Source organism: Phocoena phocoena, chromosome 4 (genome assembly GCF_963924675.1).
Source record: "Phocoena phocoena chromosome 4, mPhoPho1.1, whole genome shotgun sequence".
Classification (NCBI taxonomy): domain Eukaryota; kingdom Metazoa; phylum Chordata; class Mammalia; order Artiodactyla; family Phocoenidae; genus Phocoena; species Phocoena phocoena.
In genome coordinates this window covers 100,266,013-100,284,571 of record NC_089222.1, presented here as the reverse complement: position 1 = coordinate 100,284,571, position 18,559 = coordinate 100,266,013, and the positions used below count along the sequence as shown (strand labels likewise).

At 37.7% G+C, this 18,559-nt stretch overlaps 2 pseudogenes; both read left to right on the top strand.

The window, feature by feature from the left end:
• The first annotated feature begins 1,186 nt into the window (after positions 1-1,186).
• On the top strand, positions 1,187-10,594 carry LOC136122063 (olfactory receptor 5H1-like; annotated as a pseudogene).
• A 4,077-nt stretch (positions 10,595-14,671) lies between these two features.
• Positions 14,672-15,687, top strand: LOC136122062 (olfactory receptor 5H2-like; annotated as a pseudogene).
• The last annotated feature ends 2,872 nt before the right edge of the window (positions 15,688-18,559 follow it).

The window sequence follows — 18,559 nt, the reverse complement described above, 5'->3', positions numbered from 1 at the left end:
TCTTTTGGCTTCTTGAATGGGTGATACCCTCTACCAGCCACCACGACTATGTGGGAGAAAAGGGGATCAGATGTTGGCTATCTAATATATGCTGAGTATCCACTGTGTAACCTCTTTAATATAAGTTCCTCAAGTTTCTTTCTGTGCCCTTCTTCTTCTTATGCATACTCTTCAATGGATAGGTTATCAATAAATATGCTTTCAGCTACCCCCAAAACTCCTAAGACATTACTTCTATTAAGCCATTTGTAGACTCATATTACTAAGTACATCTCATCTTGATGTTCAGAGGATGCTCTCTCCACAAACTGGCCACTGCAGCTGAGATCTTGATTTCAACTTTTGATGTCCATCTAGCCAGTCACCAAGTGACTCTTCTCTCCTTCACTGACCACCCCTTTCACATCTAATGTCACAAGGTCCTAGTGTCTCTGCATTTTGAATTCTTTTGCATCTATCTCTCTGTCTTCCTCATGACAACCAAAGTTATATCACCAACGGACTAGGCACTACACATGCATTTGTGGAGCATTTTTTAAAGTACAGATTCCTAGAACTGAATCTTGACCCACTGAATTAATTTCTACAGTAATGTCTCACAATGTATATTCTGCATAAAAAGCTCCACAATCAATTCTGATGTATAATCTGGTTAGAAAACCATTGGACAATAAATAGCAATATCTCCTGAATAGTATCCCTGACTCCGGCTTTCCCTCCATGACACCTATTTTCTGTGCTGACAAAAAATTAATTTAAAATACTTTCTGAGGCCTCTCCCTGTCTTGAAAATTTTCAGTATATACATATTACCTGAGGCAAAGAGTTCATGATCCTTCACGTGGCATTCAATTCATTTTATAATCCAGATCCCTTAAACATCTATTCCCTTGACTAATAATCCATGTCCCAGACTCAGAATTTCCCTACCACACTCTATCAGGTCCCCACAAATTTAGCAAATGGTTAGAATGTCTCTTTTATATAAATCTATTAATTTCTGCACATTATTTGAACTGAAATTATCATATTGAGTGGCATTTCTTCAAATCCCCCAGTTTATATAGTGATATTTTATGAAATTAAAAGGGCATTCTGATAGGAGTATGATTTCGACTCCACTTTACAAGTTTTCAATTCATAAATCCATAGTGAATGTTATTTTTATATTTATTGCATTTTATTTCAGGGGACATCCAGTGAAGATATGGAAAAGGAAAATGCAACATTGCTGACAGAGTTTTTTTTCTCAGGATTTTCATATCAACAGGAGTGGCAAATCCCCTGGTTCCTGGTATTCCTGGTGATATACCTCATCACCATTGTGGGGAACCTTGGTCTTATTGCTCTCATCTGGAATGACTCTCAACTTCACACCCGCATGTACTTATTCCTCGGGAGTTTGGCTTTTGTGGATACTTCAGTATCATCCATAGTGACCCCCAAGATGCTGGTCAACTTCTCCTCCAAGAGTAAGATGATATTTCTCTCTGAATGCATGGTACAATTTTTTCCCTTTACAGTCAGTGCAACCACGGAATGTTTTCTCTTGGAAAGTATGGCATATGATCGCTATGTGGCCATATGCAACCCTTTATTTACCCAGTGATTATGACCAATAGACTATGTATGCGACTGTTCGTCTCATCATTTGTAGGTGGTGTCCTACATGCCTTTATTCATATAGGATTTTTATTCAGATTAACCTTCTGTAATTACAACATGATATATAACTTTTACTGTGAGAGTCCGCCTGCCGATGCAGGGGACACGGGTTCGTGCCCCGGTCCGGGAAGATCCCACATGCCGCGGAGCGGCTGGGCCCGTGAGCCATGGCCGCTGAGCCTGCGTGTCCGGAGCCTGTGCTCCGCAACGGGAGAGGCCACAACAGTGAGAGGCCCGCATACAGCAAAAAAAAAAAAAGAAAGAAAGAAAGAAAGAAGTTTGTAAGATAAAGAGATCAGTAGTATGTAAAAGTTATTCAAATGTGTTGTTGACAACAAGGGGCTTTAAATGCATATTATCAAAGCTCAAATAATGTTAAGATGATATGATTCCATAGTTCCCAGTGGGTAGCTGAGAAATACTTGAAAATGAGCAAGAATTTGGCTGTTTCATGCTCTAAAAGTCCTTGAAAGGTTGCTCTCCTCACATGTCATACTATTCAAGTATAATAAGCGATCCATTTTCAGAGCCATTTTGCCTTTCCTCTCCTGACACTTAAATTCCATACACATTCCATACCACTCAGGTCCTAACCCTCAAAACTACCGACCTCTGTTATTTACCCCTTCCATCCTGTTGATATTCTTTTCCTTTCCAAACATACCTGCAGGATTAACCTTTATAAACAGGACTCTGATTACATGATATCTTTCTTCAATAACTTTTAATAGATTGTCATTGCTACCAGATTTTTCACATATATGGGAAATGTATCTAGAGCTGTATACGTACATATGCATTATGATTATTTCTTCATTTATGTTAAGATTATATGGTATATAAATACAAGTAAATATATATGCATATATATCTATATATACAGACTTCTTCCTTCCTTCCTCCCTCCCTCCCTCCCTCCTTCCTCCTTCCTTCTTTCTTTCTCTTTTCTTTCTTTCTTTCTTCTTTCTTCTTTCTTTTTCTCTTTCTTTTCTTTCTTTTTTTTCTTTCTTCTCTCTTTCTTTCTTCATATTTCACCCTGCATATGTTCATCCCAGCATTCAAATAAAACCTTGCTTTAACTCTGAAGGCTCTTCCTCCACAATTCTCCTGTGGACTCTACATTATACCCAAACTGAGTTACTGAAAGCTTTCCGGACAAACCTCTCTCTCTCAGGTTCATGCTTTTGCTCACACAGGTCTCTCCACAGAGAATCCTCCCCACCCAACTTCTCTATTTTCATTTAAAATTGAAAAGGTATCATTTCCTCAACATCTCTCTCAAATTTTACAGCTTCTGCGAAGTTTTTCCAGTGTACCTCAAAGATAATAGGAATGCTCACTCATCTCAAATGTTTAGCAGTTTATTTATTCTTCTTGGTCACACTTGGCCTCGTATAATAATATTTTTGGCCTACAAACTCTTTTAAATTACAATTTAGAAATCCTTCTGTCTTTTGTAGTAGATAGCACAGTGGCTTACTCACATGAGCTCCTAAATAAGTATTCACAAAATATTTATAAACTTAAAATGATCTGACAGCTCACATACATAGAAGACAGTAAGAGTGCATCACTCTTTTTCAACCCGGTAATGAGCCCAGGGAAATTACTGGACCTGGCACGGCTGCTGCATGCCAGCTCACTTTCTTAAATTTCTTTCATGACAATTGAAAATATTATCAGTAGGATTGGTTCCTGGGATAGAGTATGATAAAATATCAGGGAGAAGCCCTTAATCAGAGGTTTGGTTTAAAGATGCAAGACATATAATTATTTAAAACAAAAATCATTACTCTATATTCCTGGAAGTGCGAGTCACAAGATTAGACCAGGTCATCTGCCTTCTTTTTACTCCTCTGAGACATCCCCCTATGTCCCAAAAAGGGAATGCATTCATCATATTCCAGTTGCTTTTACTGTTTCTCCCTAAAGAGTCTTTTTTTTTTTTTTTTAAGGAAACTCCATACTGTTCTCCATAGTGGCTGTATCAATTTACGTTCCCACCAACACTGCAGGAGGGTTCCTTTTTTTCCACACCCTCTCCAGCATTTATTATTTGTAGACATTTTGATGACGGCCATTCTGACTGGTGTGAGGTGATACCTCATTGTAGTTTTGACTTGCATTTCTCTAATAATTGGCGATGCTGAGCATATTTTCATGTGCCTTTTGGCCATCTGTATATCTTCTTTGGAGAAATGTCTATTTAGGTCTGCTGCCCATTTTTTGATTGTGCTGTTTGTTTGTTTGATATTTTGCTATATGAGCTGTTTGTATATTTTGGAGATTAAACCCTTGTCAGTCTCATTGTTTGCAAACATTTTCTCCCATACTGTAGGTTGTCTTTTTGGTTTGTTTATAGTTTCCTTTGCTGTGCAAAAGCTTTTAAGTTTAATTAGGTCCCATATGTTTATTTGTTATTTCAATTCCTCTAGGAGGTGGATCCAAAAAAATATTGCTGTGATTTATGTCAAATAGTGTTCTGCCTATGTTTTCCTTTAAGAGTTTTATAGTAACTGGTTTTACATTTAGGTCTTTAATCTATTTTGAGTTTATTTTTGTGTATGGTGTTAGGGAATATTCTAATTTAATTGCTTTACATGTAGCTGACCAGTTTTCTCTGCACCACTTATTGAAGAGACTGTCTTTTCTCCATTGTATATTATTGCCTCCTTTGTCATAGATTAATTGACCATAGGTGTGTGGATTTATTTCTGGACTTTTTATCCTGTTCCATTAAAATAGAGCTACCATATGATCCTGCAATCCCACTCCTGGGCATATATCTGGAGAAAAACATGACTTAAAATGATACATGCACCCCAATGTTCATTGTAGCAATAGCCAAGACATGGAAGCAACTTAAATGTCCATCAATGGATGAATGGATAAAGAAGATGTGGTATAATATATGCGGTGGAATATTACTCAGCCGCACAAAAGAATGAAACAATGCCATTTGCAGAACATGCATGAACCTAGAGATTACCTACTAAGTGAAGTAAGCCAGACAGAGAAACACAAATATCATATGATATCGCTTATATGTGGAATCTTTTAAAAAATGATACAAATGAACTTATATACAAAACAGAAATAGGCCCAAAGACATAGAGAATAAACTTATGGTTATCAAAGGGGAAGGTGGTGGAGGGATAAGTTAGGAGTTTGGGATCAACATATACACACTACTATGTATAACATAGATAACCAACAGGGGCCTACTGTATAGCACAGAGAACTTTACTCAATATTTTGTAATAACATATAGGGGAAAAGAATCTGAAAAAGAATAGATACATATATATGTATAACTGAATCACTTTGCTGTACATCTGAAACTAACATGACATTGTAAATCACCTATGCTTCAATTTAAAAAAATTAAAAAGAATAAAAAAGAATAATTGTTATTGCATATGTACATAGTTCAATGATTTTTATTACTGTATAAGGTTTCCATTGTTTAGATGGATTCCTTCAATTATTTAGATTTTTGCTTCTTCATACATTGTCATGACCCAAAGACTAACTGAAAGTATAGGCAGCGGTATGTATTTCTTCTGCCATCATTAGCACTGTTTCCTAAAGAATTTTTCTTTGAATGAGAAGTCTGGTGTCAAGCTATGAGTATATGAGTGGGTGTATAACCCATCACATCTTAATTTAGGTTGCTGAGTACAGAACAGACAGTTGGAGGCCTCTCAGAAGTGCAGACTTCCTTGAAGCCTTCTCTTGTAGACATCTAGTCTACAGATTCCTCTGCTCTGTATTGATCTTCAGTACAATCTCAACTACTTTATGCCTTCCAGAAATTACCAAAATCCCTACTCAAATGATGTGATCTCATTCACTTCTGTTATAGATTTATTCATTTGTACATTTTTTTGTCATTTCAGTGGTATGTTGGTAAAGAGGTAAAAGATACACCTGTGAAAAATCCACATTTTGGGACCAGATATTCTGCAGATTCCTTTAAAAAGAAACTATGAAATGAAATCTGTATTGTTTAATGGTTATTTAGATTTAGAGGATGATATAATTTTGCTAAGTTCATCCAGTTGTCTGGACACTGCTGATGCTAGATTAGATCATTTGTTGGAAATACAAATAATATACTTGAGATATTCTTTATTATGAAGTTGTATTCATTTTCTTAACCTGGAGATTGAAAAGAATACATAATAAATTCTCTCTCTTTATGTATATGTGCATATGTTTTTTTCTCTTTGCCTTCCAATACCTTCTACTAAGTAAGACTTCTACTGTTCAGGAGATTGTTGATAATTTTATCCTAGACTGTGTTCAAAGAAATAACATAACTAGGATTGGGCAAAAGCAAACAAATATAAATCAAAATTAGAACTGTATAACTAGAGTCTGTTTTGTTGACTAATTATGGCATGTAGTCTTAGTACATGTAGTATTAGGAAAGTGTCAAAACCTCTCTGGTATAGGCTTTCATTTTAGCTCTTTTTGTTGGTCTTTTAAAACAAAGGTTTGAAAAATTTAGTGGGCATCAGAATCACCTGGAGAGCTTATGAAAACACAGACTGATGGGCATTATCATTAGAGTTTCTAATTCAGTCATGCTAATCCTGTTGTTTTGGGACTGTACATAGCAAACTACTGTTGTGAACTGAATGTTGATTTCCCCCCAAATTCATACATTGAAGCACTAATCCCCTAATGTGGTGGTATTTGGAATGAGGACTTTAGGAGGTAATTAGGGTAGGAATAAATCATAAGGGTCAGGTTTTCATGATGGTATTAGTGCCCTTATAAGAAGAGAAAGAGGCAAGAGAACTAACTCCTCCCCACCACCCCCAGGAATACTCAACCTGCAAAGGCCAAGTGAGAAGCCTGCTGCCTACTAGGCCAGGAAGCAATCTCTCACCATGTACAATAAATATCTGCTGGCCCCTTGTTCTTGAACGTCCCATCTTCCAGAATGTAAGAAATAAATGTTGGTGGTATAAGCAACACAATCTATGATGTTCTGTTACAGTAGCCTGAGCTAAGATAATCACTGTTTTAAAGTAATCAGTGAAGCAAAATTGTTATAGTATTAGGACATTTAGATATCAGATGAAACAGAATTTCCATATACTCTATTCCCTACTTAAACAGCACTCTGAAAATATTTTGACAGTTTGCACCCTCTATTTATACTTTCCTTTCAGTTTTGGACAGAAAGATGCAAATAGGGCATCTATTTCAAAGGATGAAGTATTGTGGATTTTTAAATAATTTTTTCTCGGGAACCATGATTGATAGCCAATAAAAACCACATTGTCTAATTTCAATATGGTTAATGGGAGGGTTCTCTGTCCCTTTCTAAAAATTAATTACCAAGCCAGATCAGCATTTAGACCACCCCTTTCAAGTACAACTTCATATACACAATATTCCTTATGCTGTAGTACGTGACATTTACCTCTTCTGAAAAGGTACCTTCATAGTGAGATTTATTTAGAGCAATAGCTAACAGTTACATCATAATATTTCCCTCACTTTGCAAGATAAAACAAGATGTTCACTAAACATACAGTGAGTTTTGGTTATAGTCATGGTTGTCTAGAGTAACAGAACCAGGAGAATCTATCTCTCTATCTCACTACCTCCCTATATATCTATCTATCATCTATTTATCTATCTATCTATCTATATTTATACCAAGACATTTATTATAAGATATTGGCTGACATGATATGGAGTCTGAGAGGTTCCATGATTTTCCCTCTGCAAGCTGGAGAGTGAGGACAGCAGTGTCCTACTTCAAAGGTCTCAGGTAGTAGGGCCAATTGTATAGATTCCTTTTTGAGTATGAAGTCCTGAGAATCAGATCATCAAGGGCAGGAGAATATCAATGCTAACCAGTCAAACAGAAAGTGAATTCCACCTTCCTCTGCCTCTTTGTTCCATCCAAGCCCACACCAGACTGGCTAATGCCCAGCTACACTGTGGAGAGTCATCAGCTTTACTGAGTCCACCAATTCCACACTAATTTGGAACTTCCTCACAGAAACACCCCCAAATAATGTTTAATTAGATATATAGACAGTCCACGGACCAGTTGACACATAAAATTAACCATTACAGGTTCACCTTTTGTCAACTTAGCACCCATACACATATCTTAAAACTATACTATTTCTAAATAATGATAATAGCAAGGTCACCTAACATGATACAACTATGCTATGTACAACCAAAAATGTATTACTTCTTCCCCGGAGTGGAGGTAAAATCTTTGAGTGATGTTTACTATTGATTCTCCTTGATATCTGGTAATACAAATACTAAGATGTCAAATTAACAACACTCAATTATTATACTATAAAGTCAGTACATCTTATGTCTCATGATAAGGGAATAAGAGTGGAAAGAAAACAAAGCTGTTTGCTATACACACCCACAAATGTTTTCATATCAAACTAAGAAGGAAATCTCTTGGCAAATTACACCTCATATCTGTAACTGGACATGTGATTGTTGCTGGTATTTTAACTAACTTCTTTCAGTACCCATTCTGCATTCTCTTCGCCTCCAGCAAACACCTCACTCAGGTGGTCATTGTTCTTCACCTTGTGGAATAAGCCAAAGGTTCACTCCTGAAGAGTCTGGGCCATTAGAACTGCTATGTGGTTTGGCCTGTTAAAGTTTTCCATTGATCTTAACCATGGGAATGATAATGCTAAGAAATAGCCTAAGGTATCTTCTGTATTCCAGACATACTCTTCCTTACCCTCTTTGTGAAATAGTCCAGTTTCCTCTTGGTAGTTGCCATCAATCACCTCAGCCAGCACAGTAACTCACTTCTTTGTCTCATGAGTCAAAGGAACGTAAAGTCAAAGGGACCAAGGCGCAGTCTACTTTCAGCTCAACGGAAGCATTGTTGTGTGTCCTGGTGGAAGCAGGACTGCCCACTGTAAGGTTTTCCCTTCCTAAATGTCACAGAGAGGAGTTGTCATGCAACAGCTGTCCACTTTATGATGGTGCCTGCATACCATGCAGAACCATCTGTAAATCAGGCCCCACCCAGTCTTCTCTTCTCTGTCAACTCATCATAGAGAATTCCCTATAGGACCACAGGTCCAGGCTGGGAGACAGAAGCCATTGCAGCAGGAGTAGAGGCCAATAGCATTTGAACCACTTCTTCATGTAACTTACTTGTGCCTTCAGGACCTGTTCCTGCCTTGATCAAGTGTCTACTACTTCTGTTCGATGAAGGAATGCTGCTGTGCACACTGAACTTTATGGTTAGTGGGTCAAATAACATTCAGTGTGTCAAGGGCAGCTCTGGTATCATGGCAAATTGGTGGCCCACTGTTAAACGTTCATTTTTTACCAAGGCTCACTAGCAGTCCAACAGCTGTTTCTCTAAAGTACAGTAATTATCCACAGAGGATGGCAGTGCTTTGCTCAACATTCTAAAGGCCTGCACTGTGATCAACCTCTAGAGGCTTATTAAAGGCTCCAAGCATCTGCCACTGCCATTTCAGGCTCCACTGGATCTGCTGGATATGGTTCACGGAGCAGAACAGCTTGCACAGAAGCCAAGACATGTTGCAAAGCCTTCTTTTGCTCTGAGACCCACTCAAAACTAGCAGCTGGTAAATGGGTTGGAGTAACACACCCAAATAATGCTAATACTGCTCCAAAATCCACAGGGGCACATTATGTGTTGTGCCTCTCTTTTGGTTTCAGGAAGGGTCAGGTGTAACAACTTATCCTTCACCTTAGAAGGGTTTTCTTGACGTGCCCTATATCACTGGACACCTAGAAATTTCACTGAAGTAGAAGGCCCCTGAAATTTTGTCAGATTTGTTTTCCACCTCTGTCCTACAAATGGCTAACTAATAAATATTATTTCTTGCTCACTAAGACCAATCAGCACAATGTCATCCATGTAACAGACTAGTGTGATATAATATTTACAAATCATATGTGCGATAAAAGGCTTGTTTCCAGGATATATGAAGCACTCTCAAAATTCATAATAAAAACCAACTAAACCAATTAAAAATGGGTAAAATATTTGAACACTTTACCAAAAGAGATATACAGATGTCAAAGAAGGATGCAAAAAGATGCTTTATAAAATTAGTTACTAGGGAAATGCAAATGAAAGTGCTATGAGATATTACCTAGTAAAATGACCAAAACTGAAAAGACTACCCAGAGTGGAAGCAGTAATACAGGCCTTTGCGCTCAGAGAGAGGCAACCAAATAAGTTAGGAGATAATTATACAAAATTGAAGAGGGCAGTAAATTTTAGTCAAGTGTTGGTTATGTTGAAGCTACCTCTGCACATCATACTCCCCACTCCACTCTTCTGTGCACTTTTCACAGGACTCGACTCTTCTATGTTATTTTCTCCTCTACTTTGGCTTTCATCAGCAAAATTGTAAGGAAGCAGATTAATTGATCAATCAATCTACTAAAATGATGCTGTTTGCTTTCCCCCACCTAGCCATCCAAGTCCCAAGTGGTGGCTAAGCATTTTCTTTTGTTACTCAGATATCGTACCAAAATACCACAAATAAGTAAGTTAAGTTTTATTTTTCTGAATGAATGTACACTGACAACTTTCTCTGTTAATGCAAAAAAGGCAAATCTGATCATCATGGTACCACCATTTCTAAACCCCTCAATAGCTTTCCTTTAAATTAAGGTATAGAACAAAGTCCCTGATCTGGCCTCCAAGGCCCTGTGTTACCCCCATATGCTGGCCTCCCTGACCCATCTGGCTCCTCCCTGCATCCGTCTTTGCAAGCCAGCTACATTTACCATGCTGTGCTTCTCCAATTATCTAGGCTCTCTGATAATCTAGGCTCTCCATGATAAAGACCCTGTGGATGGCACCTGTTCACAGTCATCACCTCTTGGAAATGAAGACGCCCAGGCCCCACCACTGATCTACTGAAACAGAATTTGCTTTTTAACAAGATCTCCAGGAGACTCACAGGCATTCAAGTTTGAGAAGCACTGCTATAGGTTGTGCTTGTGGTCCTTTGTTTTGTTTTTCCTTTACTCCTTCCCCAGACGTTTGCTTGGTAAGATTTCTCACCAGATTTCAGCTTAAAGTTGGGAGTTAGCTATGGGTCTGGAACGTGAGCTACAGTTTGCATGAGGAGGACAAATTTACTTGGGTTGGGTCTTGACAGGAATCTAGAAATTAGGCCTCATTAAAATCATGTGTGATTAGCTCAGATAAGACCATACTGTTCAAAGCACTCAGAGCATCAACATTTATTGATAAACTGGAGTTTGCAAAAACATGTCAGAAGTGTCCTCTGTGGTTGAAAATAGTGCCATAAAGTGTAATTTCTATCGTTAAAACCAGAACTGTCTGCAATGACTGACATTTATGATTTCAGAGACTGTGGTGCCCCGTGCAGCAACCTGGATTTCTCATACATGTCCAAATCCACAATGCCCAGAACAGCTTAGCTTTGTCCAAAAGGTAATCAAATGGGTGCTATCAGGGGAATTTAAGTTCTTCACTCCTTCCTCTGCTGGCAAAAGCACACAGTTATACAATTGGTTAACTCTTGTGTTCAACACAAATTTATATAAACTTATGTAAACAACATTTTCCTGAGCTTGGATAATGAAGCCTCCAAAGTGAATCAGTGTGCAAAGAATTGTCACCTGTGTTATTGTCATTGCAGTGCTCTTATATTAGTTTCTACTTCAGAAAGCCAAACACTGAAAGGAGCTCAACAATTTCTAACAGATATAGGTAAGAGAGAATGCTTTTTGTAATATTCATTAATTTTTCATAGAAAGTTAAAATACTGTTAAATTTGTAATAATTTTGATTTGATTTACAAGATACCAAAATAGCCAGTTGAAAATGGAAAACAAATAGTGAATAATCTGCATGCTTTATTATTGTGAGTAAAATTTGGATGAGCAAAATAGCTCTAAGAACACATTGTACTCTTTAAATATTCAATCATCTGGTTAGCATACTTACAATGACTCTACAGGATAAGTTTTGGTGAATTAGAACATTAAACAAATGAACAGTAGTTTAAGGATTTAGGTCAATGTTTTCTACATAAGAAATCTTTCTGATAATTGCATTCAAAATATTTATTTGATTTAAATTTTAAGTTAAATCACTTAAATAATAACCTCTCTATTCTTTCACCTACTTCTGACAATAATTTCGTTATACATACATGTATATACACATATATATATACAGAAAAATGAAGAAAATGTTTCTCCAGTGCTTTTCTCAGATTTATGACTTAATAACTAACCACACATCAAATTGAGAAGCTTTGAAATGTTTAGTGATTTGATATTGCATGGAAGGATGTTCACTCGAAATAAATATACATTTAACAACTGCAGTTATTGGCACTGGTTATTTATATTGCCTGTATTAAGTTCCTGGATCAATTTTATTCCACTAATAAAACTTGTGGAGAAGCAAATGCTTTAATCGCAAACCAGGAGGATTTCTAAAGAAAGTCAGCTCTAATCATAGTAATAACAAAGATAAAGCATCTTTTATATATGAAAAGAACTTTGAGGCCATGCTAGTATATTTATGAGCAAAAAGTAAAATTAAAATGAAAGTTTTTAACACACCATTGTAAAGCAATTATACTCCAATAAAGATGTTTAAAAAAAATTCTTAATTAAAAAACCTAAAAAGAAAATGAAAGTTTCTAATTAATACACTAATTCCATAGGAAAATAAACTTGGAGTTTTTAATAAAAGAAAAAGAAAGGTGACCCTGTGTTGACAACTTCTGTTAAAGCCAGAGTTGACAGACATTTATCCTCCAAACACTGAGACTTTCCCCTTATTTCATCTTCAGCCTTCCTCTGATACTTCCTCTCTCTGTTTGCTTGTCTTTCCTACACTTATTCATCTATGTTCGTTTGTCTCTTCCAGTTTTTTGTTGTTCCTTGTCACCCACACAAATTTTCCATTCCACTTCTCTACCCACTCTCATCTCAATGACCTCTTCCCTCTCTTTTGAAAACTTTCATGACATTGTTCTATAAGGAAAAATATCGCATCTGTCTATGGGCGGTGGTAAACAAATGTCAACTGTTGTCCACAACTTAGATACTTTATTTCATTCTCCTCACTGCTGTGCCATTTGCTTCCTTTTCATTTCTCATTATTCTCCGACCTCAACTCTATCCCAAAATGGAAATTGCTCTCACTAAAAACTCTCTTAATTACTACACACAATGATCTCTATTCACTCCTTATCCTACCAGAGCAATTATTTCATTTTAGGCACTGTATTTTCCTTTGTCCTTCTTGAGTATTTTCCTCTCTTTAAGTTCCCAACACTCAGCTTTCCAGTTCCCTCCTGCTTCTCTGACACTCTGCTCTGTAGCCTTTTCTGGTCTTTCCTTTTCTCCTTTTGTGTGAGCCAGAGCTCTTGGCTGCAAGATGAAATGAGTTAATTGAATGAAAATTGGCTTGGACATAGAAATGTTAGGGAAGTTGGGGAAATCCACTAGAGAAATTGGCAGGACACAAAGAAAGAAGTCAGACAGTCAACAGCCAAAATCATGTCCCATCTCTAGCTCATTAAGACCTGTTGTCATTGCTGCTGAACTTGAATGCCACAATTCACACTCTCAATGCCATTGCTATGGGTACAGGAGTTTCTGGGGTCATGATATTGTTTCCTTGGTTGACTTTACAACCAAAATTCTCTTTGTCCACATTTGACCTCTTTCTCCCCTCTCCATATCCCAAATAGAGTGTAAATGAGTTTTTTTTGGCTAACCCTATATCAAGCCCCCTCATTCTAGGTACCAGGGGGATGGGAAAGTTAGTTTCCAGAAACTTTGGCTTCTAGAGAGGATGAGAGCTTTAGTCTGCCACCAAGACTCACTTGGTAGAAAAGAGGATCAGATGTGAACCATCTAATAAATGATGTACATCCATTTTTAATCTCTTTAATGTAACTTCTTCAAGTTTATTTTCATTCCTTCCTCTTTTTCTTTTTACCTTATGCACACTGTCCAATGTATAGGCCATATATAAGTATGTTTTCAGCCACCTCAATGATACCCAAGTCATTATTTCTATTAAGCACTTGTAGAACCATACTGCTAAGCTTATCTCACCTGGATGTTCAGAGGATGCTCCTTGCAAAAACTAGCTACTGCATCTGAGTCTTCAATCTCAATTTTTAATGACTACCTATCCAGTCATTAAAGAGAGTGACTCTCTCTCCTTTACTAATTACTCCTTCACATTTAATCTGTCACCAAGCCTTAGTGACTCTACGTTCTGATTTATTTTGATCTATCTCTTTGTCTCCCTCATCATTCTAATCATATCACACATGAACCAAGAACCTCACATACATTTTAATCACCTGGGGAGCATTTAAAAATGCATATTACTTGACCACATTCATGATCTACTAAATCAATTTCTACAGTAGTACCTCAGACTCAATGTTTTGCATGGAAAACTACCCCAAACAATTCGGATGTGTAATCTGGTTTGGGAATTACTGGACAACAGTCATAACTTCCTGAAGAGTATTCATGAAACAAGGTTCTTCTTCCTGCAGACTATTTCTACAACCAAATATTTAATTTCAAAACTAACTGATGATGACACTCCACATCTTAAAAGTTTTCAGTGCTTGACTATTACTTGAAGAATAAAATTGAAGATCATTCACATGGCATTCAATTCGTTTGATAATCCAGGCCTTTCTAAGATTTTTTTGATGTGCATCCATGTCAAACACACAGAATTTCCCTACCTCATTCAATAGCTTCCCCATAAATTTGCCCATGTTCAGAATTTCTTTCTTTTCTTCTAAATCTGTTTATTCCTATACATATTTTGAACTGAAATAATCACATTTTTCCAATATAGCAATTTCCTGAAATACTTTTCATGTATTAAAGAGTAAATAAAATAAATGGCATTCAGTCTAGTGTATGGTTTTATTTATATTAGCTTAACCAAATCTTCTTTTTAAACTTCTGATAAATGTTACTTTACATTTACTGCATTGTATTTTAGAAGCCATCTAAGGATATGGAAACGGAAAATGCAACAGAGCTGACAGAGTTTGCTCTCACAGGACTTACATACCAACCAGAGTGGCAAATCCTCTTGTTCCTGCTGTTCTTAATGCTACACCTCATCACCATGTGGGAAACCGTGGTCTGATTGCTCTCATCTGTAATGACCCTCACCTTCACACTCCCATGTACTTATTCCTTGGGAGCTTGGCTGTTGTAGATACTTGGTTATCACCCACAGTGGCCCCCAAGATGCTGGTCAACTTCTTTGCCAACAGCAAAATGATCTCTCTCTTTGATTGCAAGATACAATTTTTTTCCCTTGCAATCTGTAACCATGGAATGTTTTTTGCTGACAATGGCATATGATCGCTATGTGGCCATATGCAAACCATTACACTATCCAGTGATTATGATGACTAGGCTATGCATCTGGCTATTAGTTTTTTCATTTATAGGTAGCCTTTTCCATGCCATATTTCATAATGCTTTTTTATTCAGATTAACTTTTTGCAGTTCCATCATAGTACATCACTTTTACTGTGACATTATACCATTATTTAAGATTTCCTGTACTGATCCTTCCATTAATTTTCTGATGATTTTTATTTTCTCTGATCAATATAGTTGTTCACTATTTTCATTGTTCTTGTGTCTTACACACTTATTCTCTTTACAATCTTTAACAAGAAGTCTGTAGAAGGCATAAGGAAGGCCTTCTCCACCTGTGGAGCCCAACTCCTATGTGTCTCTTTATACTATGGGCCTCTTCTCTTCATGTATGTGTGCCCTGGATCCACACAAGCAGATGATCAAGATATGATGGACTCTTTATTTTACACTGTCATAATTCCTTTGTTAAATCCAATTATCTACAGCCTGAGAAATAAGAAAGTCATAGATTCACTGACAAAAATGTTAAAGAGAAATGCTAATAGGTGTTCTTCTTTCATTAAAACAACACATAATTGTACAGGTTAGATGTTGCTATGTGTTGACTAGTGTTCAAAGTTTTTTGCATTTATAATTGTTCTACAATTTTAATGACTTAAGATGTTAGTGCCTAACAGATTCCTTAAAGTATTTGCATATCTTATTCAAAAATATGTAAGGAGGGGGTGGAAGCAAGATGGCGGACTAGGAGGACGCGGAATTTGCGTCCACATTCCCTGTCCACTAGGGCACCTACCAGGCACTGGTGGGGTACCATGGACACCTAGGGTACGGGAGGAACCCCCAGCGACTGGGTAGGACATGGAGCATGGGGGGAGTGAAGGGGGAGGAGAAGTGGAGGCGGGACGGGACTGGCACCCCTGAGGGGCAGCTGGGGGAGAAGAAGGGATCCCACACCCGAAGGGGGAAACTGGGGGACCATCGGGAGGACAGAGGATCAAAAGGGAGCATAGCCAGGTTTCCCCTGCCCACCTGGGGCCCCAGGAACCTGCTGAGAGCCTGGGCCTGATCCTCTGCCCACCGAGGCCCCCTCCAGCCGCGCAGGTCCTGAGGGAGTGGGGGGAGGGAAGGGGGAGCAAGAGTAAAGGATGGACCTACAGGCCGGCACCTCTGAGGGGCGGCTGGGGGAAGGGAGGAGTTTCTACACCCAGCGGGATCCACCCATGGTTAGAGGTCCAGGGGGGATGGGGGAGACCCTGTGGGAGACCCTGAGGGGGGAATGGAGGAATGGAAGGGAACGTGGCCAGCACTTTCCCTGTCCACTTAGGCACTGGGGAGCCTGTTGGGCTCTCAGGCCTAATCCTCTGCCCTCGGAGCTTCCATCTTACCGCACAGAGCCCAAGCCCTGTCCCCACACCCCCACTCAGGGCCCTACCTCTACACTCAGAGACCCCCTCCAATGTGCTGGGCCTAAACCCCACCCACACACCCTCACCCAGGGCCCTACCTCCAAACTCCAGAACCCCACACTCCACTCATGCTGCCTCTCCCCTTCCACAAAGGTCCTAAGCAGAGGCCCTGCACCTCGCTTTAACATCGCCCTGCCTAGGCCCCGCCCCAAAGGCCTTTTCTGGCTGTGTGCGTCCTGAGCCTAAGCCCTGCCTAGGCCCCACCCCTGCCTAAGTTCCACCCCCGCCTAAACTCCACGCCCCCTATAGTCAAGGACTTTTTTTTTCTTCTTCTTCTTTTAGATTGGGGTTCCGTTTTACCTTGTTGTTGTTGACACGTGTATATTTTTATTTTTTCTAATAAATCTTTTATTTTTAAAAATTTATTTTATTCTTTATACTTTGTTATTGTTCTGCTCCTTTTGGCTTGTTCCCCCCTTCTTTTTTTTTTTCTTTTTTCTGTTTTGGTTTTGTTTTACCTTGTTGCAGTTGTTTCGATTATATTTTTATTTTTCATAATATATTTTTTACCTTTCTAATTTTATTTTATTTTTTATTCTTTGTTATTGTACTGCTCCTCTTTTTCTTTTTTTTTTTTTTCCACTGAGCCACATGGCTTGTGGGATCTTGGTTCCCAGGCTGGAGGTTGGGCCTCCAAACAAACAAAAAGCAAAAGCCCAAACAAAATTTGTTCTCAAAAATTATATTAAGATTTAAAGGGTTTTCTCTTCTAAATGTTAGAAAAACTAAAGTATAAAAGCAAGCTTTTAATCTACTCTGATATACTCTGGAAAATTTTACACAATTTTCTTAGAATCAGAAAAATTGTAGATGAGTCAATTCAGATTAGGAATACCACTAACCTGGACTGATTCCAATTATGAGTATTGTTATATGCATAGCATTAACAAAAACCTGGAGATGCTGATCAAGCATATTGAGATATAAAATGTTAAAAATTCTACATTTATAAACAAAAACACTTATTGATTCTTATATGTACAATTATGAAAGAAAAAAATAATTTACTGAGAACCTACTATCTGCTAGGCACTAAGCTAGAACTCATATATATTACCTACTAAAGAGTTAGACATGATTTTTCACGATTTTCCTCAGTAAAAAATTTCATGCTTTGAAATATCAAGGAAAGGATTTATTACCAAAAGACCAAATCTAGAAATAATAAGCAGATTAATTGATGTATGTGATTCTCTGATCATTTGCCTTTTGGCCTCAATCCATTTTCCAACTTCCTCTCCTGTGTTTTGTTTTATAATTAAGGACCACTGTAAACTCTATTTCCCAGACTCCCTCCCTTTCAAATGTCTTCTGGCTAGATTTGGACAATGATGAGCACTGTAATTAAAGAGTGGGGGGAAACCCACAATATTTCTGCCCTGTTCCACTGCTGTAGGGAATGTCTCCAGCACAAGCTGCATCTTATCACTGAGTCCACCTCCTGCAGGGAAACTGCTCATGCGGGTCAAATCATGGGTTCTGTTAACTAACCACTCATCCTCATGGGAGCTTCCTACCATTAGTAATCTCTGGGCTGCCTTACTATTCCCTGTTTGACTTTTTGATTTTACAACACTTTCAAACCATTTGCTAAATTAAATTTTCTCTTCTTAACTGGTGGGTAAGGTCTTTGTTTTCCTGAATTGTTCCTCTTACAATGACTACATAAAATTTAAAAACTTTTATATAATAATAAAATAGAAGAGTTAACAGCCACATAAAAATACAAGAAAAGATATTTAAGACATTTATGAGGGAAAGAAAAAGTTTAACACCTTTAATATATAAGGAACTCTTACAATTCATTAAAACATGCAAACATCTGAATGGAAGGAAGGGCCAGTGAACATTCAACTGAAGAATTTAAAATATCCAATACGTTTAAGAAATATATTTAACTTATTTCAATTTAAATAAATGAAATTAAAAATTTTTTGTTTTATTTATTTTACTTCTATGGGGTGAGGGGAAAGAAGAGCTATCTGTTTGGA